The sequence below is a fragment of the Poecilia latipinna genome, unplaced genomic scaffold (assembly GCF_001443285.1).
Source record: "Poecilia latipinna isolate Pla-1442-1.1 unplaced genomic scaffold, P_latipinna-1.0 Scaffold2372, whole genome shotgun sequence".
Lineage (NCBI taxonomy): Eukaryota > Metazoa > Chordata > Actinopteri > Cyprinodontiformes > Poeciliidae > Poecilia > Poecilia latipinna.
The window spans coordinates 17,461-26,988 of record NW_015114988.1 but is presented as its reverse complement, the minus strand read 5'-3'; the positions used below and the strand labels follow the sequence as shown (position 1 = coordinate 26,988).

Below are 9,528 nucleotides of genomic sequence, written 5' to 3'. Positions count from 1 at the left end.
TTCTCTCTTTCTTACATAATTAATAGGTTACTTAGTACACACACACACACACACACACACACACACACGCACACACACACACACACACACCCTCCATGGGCTGCCACCTTATCGTGGTGGGGTCTTTGAGTGTCCCAGTGATCCTAGGAGTTGTGCTGTTGGGGCTTCATGCCTCCCAGTGCAGACGGTCCCAGGTGAGGAACCAGACCAAGTGCAGCCCAAAGATCCCTTATGATGAATACGACCATTGGAAACGGATTTACATTAAACATAATTATGACATAATTAATTATGACATTAAATTGTCATAATTTACAAAAATCGTGCAAAGTTGGCACTTTTAATGGACTTTGCATTAAAAGTGTCTATTTACCGAATGACACTTCATGACAACAGTCATAAACATTCATAAAGACTCCTTCATGTTTATGACAGTGTCATGTCAGTCTTATGCACACCCCTTCAAATAAAGTGTTACCAAAAAGACTAAAATAACTTACAAATACATTTTAGCAAGAAATATGAGCTTATTTTAAGTCAATAATTCTTTAATATTGATGACAATATTAAGAAATATTGTCATCAATATTCGACTGGTTTTGATCATTGTGTCTCCACTTCGTCACCAGGTGGCGGTAGAGCACTCCTTATGAAGAATCACCATGACAACACGCGTTCGGCTTCAAGGATGCTGAGAGAAAAGAACACGAAGCACTATGTGACGTCATGTGATGACGTTGGAAAGAGAGCGAGCGGGACCCCGGTGCTGCCTTCAGGCGCTGCTCCAAAATTTTAAAGCCGACGCCAACAGGATACATTTACTGACTTTTGGAATGTAAAAAGGAATCATATAAAGCTTTATTATTAAATAAAATATTGATGTGATTGTTTAAAATACATGGAGGTTTGTATCAAAGGCAAGAAAATAAATGTAAACATTTTTACTCATTTGTACAATGGTGAAGTTTGCAGTTTTAAGGCGAGTTTGACCCTTAAAACACTTAGTAACTGTTTTTAGCTTATAACTTTTTAATAGTTGGCTAAAAAATAAACAGCCATAAATCACAAGGAGAAATATAAGCTTATTTTCCTTTGATTTCAAACCTATGACAGCCATTTTGAAAAAGAAAAAAAAAACAACCCCCTCCCCCCCAACTCTCATAAACAATGAAAACTAAAACTTATGTTACCAAGCGGAATCACAAAATGCTGGACAGTTAATGCAAATAAGTGAAGTGATGATGAGTTCAGTTACATTTTACTTTACTTTATTAGAAACTTTTTAAAAGAAAAGTCCAACAAACGTCCAGTGCAAACTGAAGATACAGACATTAATAAATGCTGTTAGCTTCTCATGCTATGCTCCTGTTAACTGTTAAGTTGGGATTTGCATCTAAAAATGAAATAAACATAACTGTATTCCAGTTTAAATTTTAAAACAACTGACCTCATATGTAATATATCACAATATATGCTGATAACAATGTGTTTCTCTGCATTTTATGCTTATAAACAAGGTAGCAACATTATTTTCCCAAGGTAGCAACATTATTTTAAGTACTCTTAATACTTATTAAGAGTACTCTCTCTTAATAAGTATTATGGAATTATGGGTGCTGTGGTGGCATGGGGCAAAGGATGCCCCACATGTTGAGGCCTTAGTTCTCATGGTGATGGTCACAGGTTCAATTCCTGGCCTGGCGACATGTGCTGCATGTCTTCCCCCTCTTTCATTACCCTCCTTCCTGTCAAACTACCTTCAAATAAAGGCCACTAGAGCCAGAAAAAAAACTTTAAAAAAAACAAAGTATTAAGGAATTATTTACTATTGGAAAGTGTACCAAGATATCTGTAGTAGAAACTAGACAAAAAATATAAGATCAAAATATCCATCATTTAAGATTACATAATCAGACAGCCCAAAATATAATGCTATGTGGAATTTTGGTATTTTAAAAATGAATATGAAAATAATTTATGTAAATTACAAAATAAAGCAAAAGAAACATTTTTCCCAAATCAATTTCTTTCAAACTAAAACTCATGAAACTTTAACAAAAACTACAAATGTGTGAATTTATGCTTTAAACAAACTTATAACTCAAGTAAAACAACCCCAAAGGCAGTGAAAAAATATAAATAATTTAGTATATTTAAATAACTTTGTAGTAGATTTTTATTTTAACTAAACAAATCTAAACTAAACATAGTAAAATTACTATTAAAGGTAATTTTCCCCTCAAAAAGTTATTCAAATAAATGCAATGGATTAAATGTAACTAGTTACTTCCCACGTCTGAAAAACTTTTGGTTTATATAACCCAACAAGTTATAATTTATTAAATTAATTAAATTTTCTAACCTGGACAAATAACTAATTGTCAAATGATCTCACCAAACCAGAAGAAGATTCATTCATTTCCCTCTTTTTCTTCTTATATTCTTTCAGATTTTTCTCGAGCTTTCCTCGCCGCTAACATTTCCGACAGCCCCTGAACGCATCACCGGGCTGCTCCGCTTGCAGCTTGGAGCGGGCAGCGCCACGCATGAGTCAGGGAGCGACCTCTGAAGGAAGCGGAGCATCTGGGTGAGCATCTCTTCATTCCGTGTCTTTTTGTTTTTCTTAATGTTTCGGGCGGATTGGTGAGTTTACGGGAAGCTCGGAACATCCGTCGCTTTTTTTGCGTCTCTCTGTCAGATCCTCAGTGATCCTCCTGCAGGGATGCTGCGGCGGCAATTTGTTCCACATTGTAACTCTTGACTTGATGTCTGTCAGGGCTGAGGAGCTGCTGCAGATTATGACTGCTTTCAGCGCATAAAGTTGTATTATTAAACGAGATTTCTGACGCTCTGGGGGATGATTTAAGAGCTGCACCTGCAGCAATTAGGCGGCAATTTGTTTAATTAGCTAACCTGCTTTCTGTGACATAAGTTCAAATGGAGCATTTAAAGGCAGTTGCTAGGGAAGAAAAAGTTTAAAATTATTTACATGTCACATAAGATGAATATTTTTTAATTTCATGATTCAGTTTGGATTGATTTCTATCTATTTTTATTTATTTATTAGCATCATGGAGTATATTCCCCAGAAAACAGAAAAATTAAGGCCACCAAACAAGATTTCAAACATATGTTTTAGGGCCATGGTAGATAGAAAAAAAGGAGAATTTTTTTTTTTGCCAAAAATAAACTCCTACATTTTCTAGAGAAAACCTGGAAATTTCTGAACTTGAAAAGTAGAAAATTTGCAAGAACAAATCTCAGAATTTTTAATATTATTTTTGACATATTTTCTTGAAAAAAAAACCCCTCAATATTTTCTGAGTTTGTAAAGTAGAAGATTTTTGACATTTGGAAATTTTTCTAGTAAATTTGTGAGACCTCAAAGTTTTGGATTTTTTTTTGTACCATTTGTTTTAGATTACTCTCAGAAATTTTATAGGAAAAAACAAGAACATTTATGACCTTCAAAGTTTTCTAAAAAAAAAAAAAAGACTAATTTAAAAATTAAAACATGAAAATTTCTGATTTTCAAAAGTCAATTTTTCCAGGTTTTCTGAGTTGGAAAAGTCAAAAATGTTAAACTTTTGAAACTCAAAATTTCATAGTTTTTTTCTCTCTCTTTTTTTAGAGTAATTGCAGAATTTTTTTTAGAAAAACAAGGGAATTTCTGAGTTTGAGAAATCAAAACATTGCTAGAAAAATCACAAACTTTGAGATCAATCTGAGAATTTTTCCAGAAAACACTACAATTTTGAATTGCAAAAGTTAAAACTTTTCTCAGAATTTGGAAATTTTGAGTTTCTCAGAATTCTGACATCTCTTTCTCCAAATTTTGACTTTTTCAAGAAATGTAACTTTTTCTCCTTAGAATTTTTTACTTTAAACTTTTGACATCAAAAGTAAGAATTCTGAGAAACTCAAAATTTCCAAAAGCTGAACATTTTTGACATTTGGAAATTGTAAGTCTCTCAGTATTCTGGTCCTTTTTTTTCTCTATTTTTTACTTTTTTTCTCAGAATTTTTACTTTTTCTCCTCACAGTTTTGACTTTAATCTCACAATTCAGTTTTTTTTTCTCAGAAATCAGAATTCTGAGATCTAAAGTCAGATTTAATTTTTTTTGTATTCAGTGGCACTAATCTTTCTCCGTAGGCCACATCTTGAACACGTTGTCAGGGAAAGTTTTTCTCTCTGTTCTGTTCCAGAGAAGCGTCCAGGTTGCATCTCCATCAGGATGCCCTCAGCACCGTTTGGGATCAAATCTCCAGAGCGTCCATGATGTTTTTTTGCAGCGTCGCCTCGGGCGCGGACGCTCGCTCCAGTTCTGCTGCTTGGGACCGGGAAGCGCAGGAAGCCGCCGTCAGGAAGCATTATGCCTGAGGACGCGGCTGAGGTTGAGCGTCCCGTTTTTGATGAGTTGATGGACAGGAAGCTCTTCCCTGCCTGTGGATTTGACTTTCATGCACCGTAACTGGGAATCAGTTGGGAAGGTGGACTGAAATACTCTGTTTCCCTTCGTTCCTGGAAAGGTTTGGTTTTTGGGTGGGAGTTCGGGGTCAAAGGTTGGATATTTGGCGGTTGGATAAAGATGGAGGCCGGAGCGGAGGCGAGCCCACATCAGCAGCAGAGGAGGAAGCCTGTGCTGCATGGACTGGAGGACCAGAAGAGGGTGAGTTAACCACACAATCTTCTGCTTCTTTTTTCCCACCACCGCTGCTTCTGGCTGGTGTTTCCCTGAGAAACAAGCAGAAGAGAGTTTAATTCATTTAAAGTTTACTTCTGCATGTGTGATTGGTTCAGAGCAGCAGACGGACCACATAAAGCAATCTGGGATGGTTTTCTGGTTGCATGGAAGAATTTATTAGAATTTTCTGACTTTGAATTTGAACTTTAATCTCAGATTTATTACTTTAAACTTCTGCGGTAGGATTAAATGTTATCGTAACTATTTCTCTCCATGTTGGCTGTTCTCTGCATTTTAATGGAAACATTTTTATATGGAAACATTCCTGCCGCTCAGACAAAGTGAATTTAGCCTGTCGCAATAAGCAGTTAGTATGATAAATTAATTTCCATTCCAGTGAAGAATCTTAATCCATGTTGTTTGTGGTTTCTGTTGTTTCTGGGTTCTGTGTTTCATTTTGGATATTAAGTTTGTAAAATTAACATTTATTGATCTAATAAAAAGCAAACTTGTGTTGTTATGTCCAGGAAATGAACAACAATATTATAGTTTATCTCGATAATCACTGGAACAATTTATCGTCCTGCAGATTTTGTTGCTATTTGTGTTGCTCTGTGGTAAAAAGTGTGCATGTTTTGGAATCTGGTGCATGTTTTCTCCGTTTTCCATCTCGTGTTTCGCCACCCTGAGGTTTGTTGCTGATTGCAGAACGCAGTGTGATGTGTTGGGTCATGATCCTGACGGTTTCATCATTGTGCTGCTTTGTATCTGGGCGCTGTTGCAGAAACACTCAGAAATGTCAGAGGATCTTGTGGGTTTTTTCTCTCTCTGTCGCTCAAAGTGAGCAGAGATTTCTTCTTCTTCTTTTGGCTGTGATTGATTGGATTGGGCATTAGTCGACTTTGTTTTTAAAGCAGAGGTACAGCGAATTGCTCCTGCTGTGCCGCGGTGGCCATTGACATGCAGGGCGGCCATAATGTGCAGAAAAACCCAACCAAATCAAACGGGGTTCATGCTTTCTTCATGCTCTTATGTTGTGGTTTATTGAAAAACGCTATTTTGTGGTTGAGCCACTTCTTGTTTTATGAAATTGTGAATGTGTTTTATTGAATTTGTGGGTCTTTTTCATGCAAGCTGAACAGATCAGAAACATCTGTTTGGATTTTTTTCCTTGCAAATGTGCAAAAAAGGGATTTTTAAGTGCAGAAAAGCTGCTGATATAGTCTACGAAGTTCTCTCCAAGTCAATAAAATGATTTTAAATTGGTCTCTAAAATAAACCGGAAGCTGCATCAGGATTGGAATCACATGTGAAAACCTGACTGCGGCATTTTGTTTTACTGAGACGAGTTTATAGAGCATTGGAATAATCCAGTCTGAATAAAACAAAAGAATATATGATTATTTCCAGCTCAGAGCGTGAGATAATAGAGCTTAGTTTGGAAATATTTCTTAAAAAGAACCAATCAGTCTTCAAATGAGCAGTTAAAGTGAAACCAGAATTAGTTTGTTCCAGTAAAAAGCAAGCAGACATTTTTCAGGTTCAAAGATAATTATTCAACTATGAGCCTCCCACGGCTTTTAATATAATCAGATATCTGAGGTTTGGCATCAGCCGATGGGAAAAACGGCTCAAAAGGACTTAATGTTTTTTTTCTTTAAAACACAGACATAAATGTACTGATTTACACGTTTATTTTATAAATGCAGCAAAATGGCTTCACAAGCTGTTCAAATACGTAAAAACAACTTTAAATTGTTTAACCAGTGCATTTAGGTGAATAACAGCAAAATAAATAATAATCTGAAACGGATATAAACTTATAAAAACAAAATTCAACAAACCTTCTTTTAAATAGTTCAGAAAAATCTAGAAATAATGTAAAATAAATAAAGAATGACGTCACTCAGAGCACAAAGCATAGAATTAGACTGAATAGATCCGCCCTTATGGAACGCTACCAGACCTGATCTAGAATATGTTTTCAATATTGGGACCAATCTGTGGAGACAGAAAACTGAAAGTCATCTGCATAGAAGTGATTAAAAATGTTCCCAATATCCAACAAAAACAACAGGCACCAAAACAGAACCTTGAGGTTCACCAGAAATGGAGCCATTGAAAGTCAGGCTGGAAAAATGTCTCCGTTCTTCAAACGTACGTTTCTTTAAGCCACTTAGTGAAGCTCTCTTTTTATAAAACTAACTTTACAAATGTTTGAATCAAGAATTAACGTCTAAAAATCAGAAAAATGACATGAAATCATGTTTACACTGCAAAAACACAAAATCTTACCAAGTAATTCTTGTCTACTTTTTTAGTGCAAATATCTGAATACACTAAAATAAGACAAAACAAACTTAATATCAACTTTTCAGCTAGAAATAGGAGCTTGTTTTAAGTCTATAATTCCTTAATATTGATGACAAAGTTCAGGTTTCAGTACTTTTTCATCAAAATTAAGGAATTGTTTACTAAAAACAAGCTCCTTTATCTTGATTTAGAAAGTTATTTGTAAATTAGTTTTGTTGTATTTCAAGTTTTCTTAGATATTTGCAATAGAAACCTGATCAAAATTACTTGGTAGGATTTTGTGTTTTTGCAGTGTAGAATGAAAACAGGTCATTTCAGACCAGTTTGAAGATTTTAAAATAAAAACAGTGTATATATTTCTTTCTTTCTTACCTGTGCCGGTCCTTTTCCCCTGTAAATTATTGATTTGATCAGGTGTGTTAAATGAATCACCTGGGAATATGTAGAACATGAATATTAATTCAGTCCCAGCTGGTGTTTTCCCCCGATTTCCCACAATGCCGAGCGTCTCAGCGGCTGCTAATTGACTCACAGAGAAGCTCCAGAAATCCCAGAGTTTCTGGGATTTCAGCACAAAAGGCGGATGTATACCTGAAAGCTCATGTTTTTTCCTTTCTTTCCTTGTTGCTATGGTAACCAGCTCTGCCTCCATTCATAAAGTGATTTTATTTACTTTTTTTTGTTCAGCAGCAGGGAACGGATAAGTGATGGAAAGCCTTCAAATGATGGGAATGTTCAGTTTAACACTGAATGATGTTTTCTAAAACAAACCGCGTTGCTTTTATAGATCAAACATGGAATATATATTCAGTCTGTATTCAGTTCATTAGAAGTGAACGCATCACATTCTGCACAAGTTGCTAAAGCTAAGAAAAGTCATTATGCATTTTTTCTATAACTGCTTTCCTGTTTTACATTTCCATTTTCTACCAGGTCAGAGTGTGAATTGTGTTTGGTGTGAAGTACATATTACTAAGAAGTTTATTTTCTTCTTCAGATTGGGTTTTTATATTTGTCCTTCTGTTCATTTTGCGCTAATTTTGAAACTTTTTGGAAGTAACAGACCTGTTCTTTAACTGCTATTAGGGCCACAAAAACATCAATCCAGAGGCCACAAATGGCCCCCGGGCCACACTTTGAGCACCGCTTATTTAACAAGACAGAAAACGCACAAATTTAAAGTGAATCTTCCAGAATAAAAGCCTGTACTTCAGTCTGCAGAGGGACCTGGTCAGATTTTTAACGGCGACAGCAGCCGCTGGCGTCCCGGCGGTCTCCGTGGAAACCAGGCTGAACCGATTCTCGCCTTTGCTCTTAATGGACTTGAACCAACTTAAATAAACTGAAAGTGGTGTTTTCACAGGAGCCCATTGTTGAAATACTGGAGCAACAGTCAGCGTCCTTCAGCAATTACCTTGGCTTTGTGGGTCTGAGATGCTGCGTGCGATCCTCACTCTGTAGGAGATAATTGGATTTTGTTCCCTCTGTGGATCTGCTGCCACACGTCTCCTGCTCTGCGTATTAATGTTCGATGAGCAGCAATCACAGACCTGCGCGGAAAAGGCCTGAAACGGATGCATTGCATCACGAGGAGCAGAACCGGGGCTGTGTGTTCGATGGAGCAGAACTGCAGACTTTGTTGCTGAATTAGTCGTTTGATATTCATGGTATTCATTAAACATGGATTTTCTGGAATTAGATCTTTAGTGCAGTGAATCGTCCTGCAGCTGATAAGATGGAGGACCTCAATTAAACAAGGTTATTTAAACATTTATTATGGAGTTTGTTAGCATACACTGCAAAAACACTAAATCTCACCAAGTATTTTTGGTCTATTCTATCTTAGCTCATCTGAAATAAGAGAAAACTAACAAACGGGTAACTTTTCAGCAAACTAGGAGATTGTTTTAAGTCAATTAATCTTTAATATTTTTTTTAAAATTACTAGTTCCACTGCAAGATTATTTAACTTATAACAAGATATTTTTACCATAATAATCTGTCAGAAGAACTAGCTCTGTTCAATCTGTATTATACATTATTTACTTAAAACAAGCTAAAAAGTTACTTGTAAATTAGTTTTCTTATTTCAAGTGAACTAAGATAAGTCAACTAAAAAACTGACAAAAATTACTTGGGAAGATTTTGTGTTTTTGCAGTTTTCTGTGCATTTTTGTGCCACACACTGCAAAAACACACTAAGACAAAACTAACTTAAAAATAACTTTTCAGCTTGTTTTAATCAGTCCTACTGGCAGATTATTTCACTTATAACACATTTTTCCAAGATTAAAAGTGAAATAATCTGGCAATCGAACTACTTTTTCATCTATATTAAGGAATTATTGACTTAAAACGAGCTTCTGTATTTTCCTGAAGAGTCACTTCAGTTTTGTTTTAAGTGTACTAAGATATTTTTAACAGAAACTAGATGGAAATACTTGGAAGAATTTTGTGTTTTTACAGTGTATTCTTCCATTCTGCGTCAAAAAAATAAAAGCTAAATTTCCAATTCTATAAACAGAAATG

At 35.6% G+C, this 9,528-nt stretch overlaps 1 long non-coding RNA gene across 1 annotated transcript; it reads left to right on the top strand.

The window, feature by feature from the left end:
* Window positions 1-2,483: 2,483 nt before the first annotated feature.
* LOC106937537 (uncharacterized) lies at window positions 2,484-8,790 on the top strand. Its single transcript, XR_001422413.1, has 3 exons — window positions 2,484-2,587; window positions 4,208-4,671; window positions 8,363-8,790. It is a non-coding gene; the product is annotated as an uncharacterized LOC106937537 (long non-coding RNA).
* The last annotated feature ends 738 nt before the right edge of the window (window positions 8,791-9,528 follow it).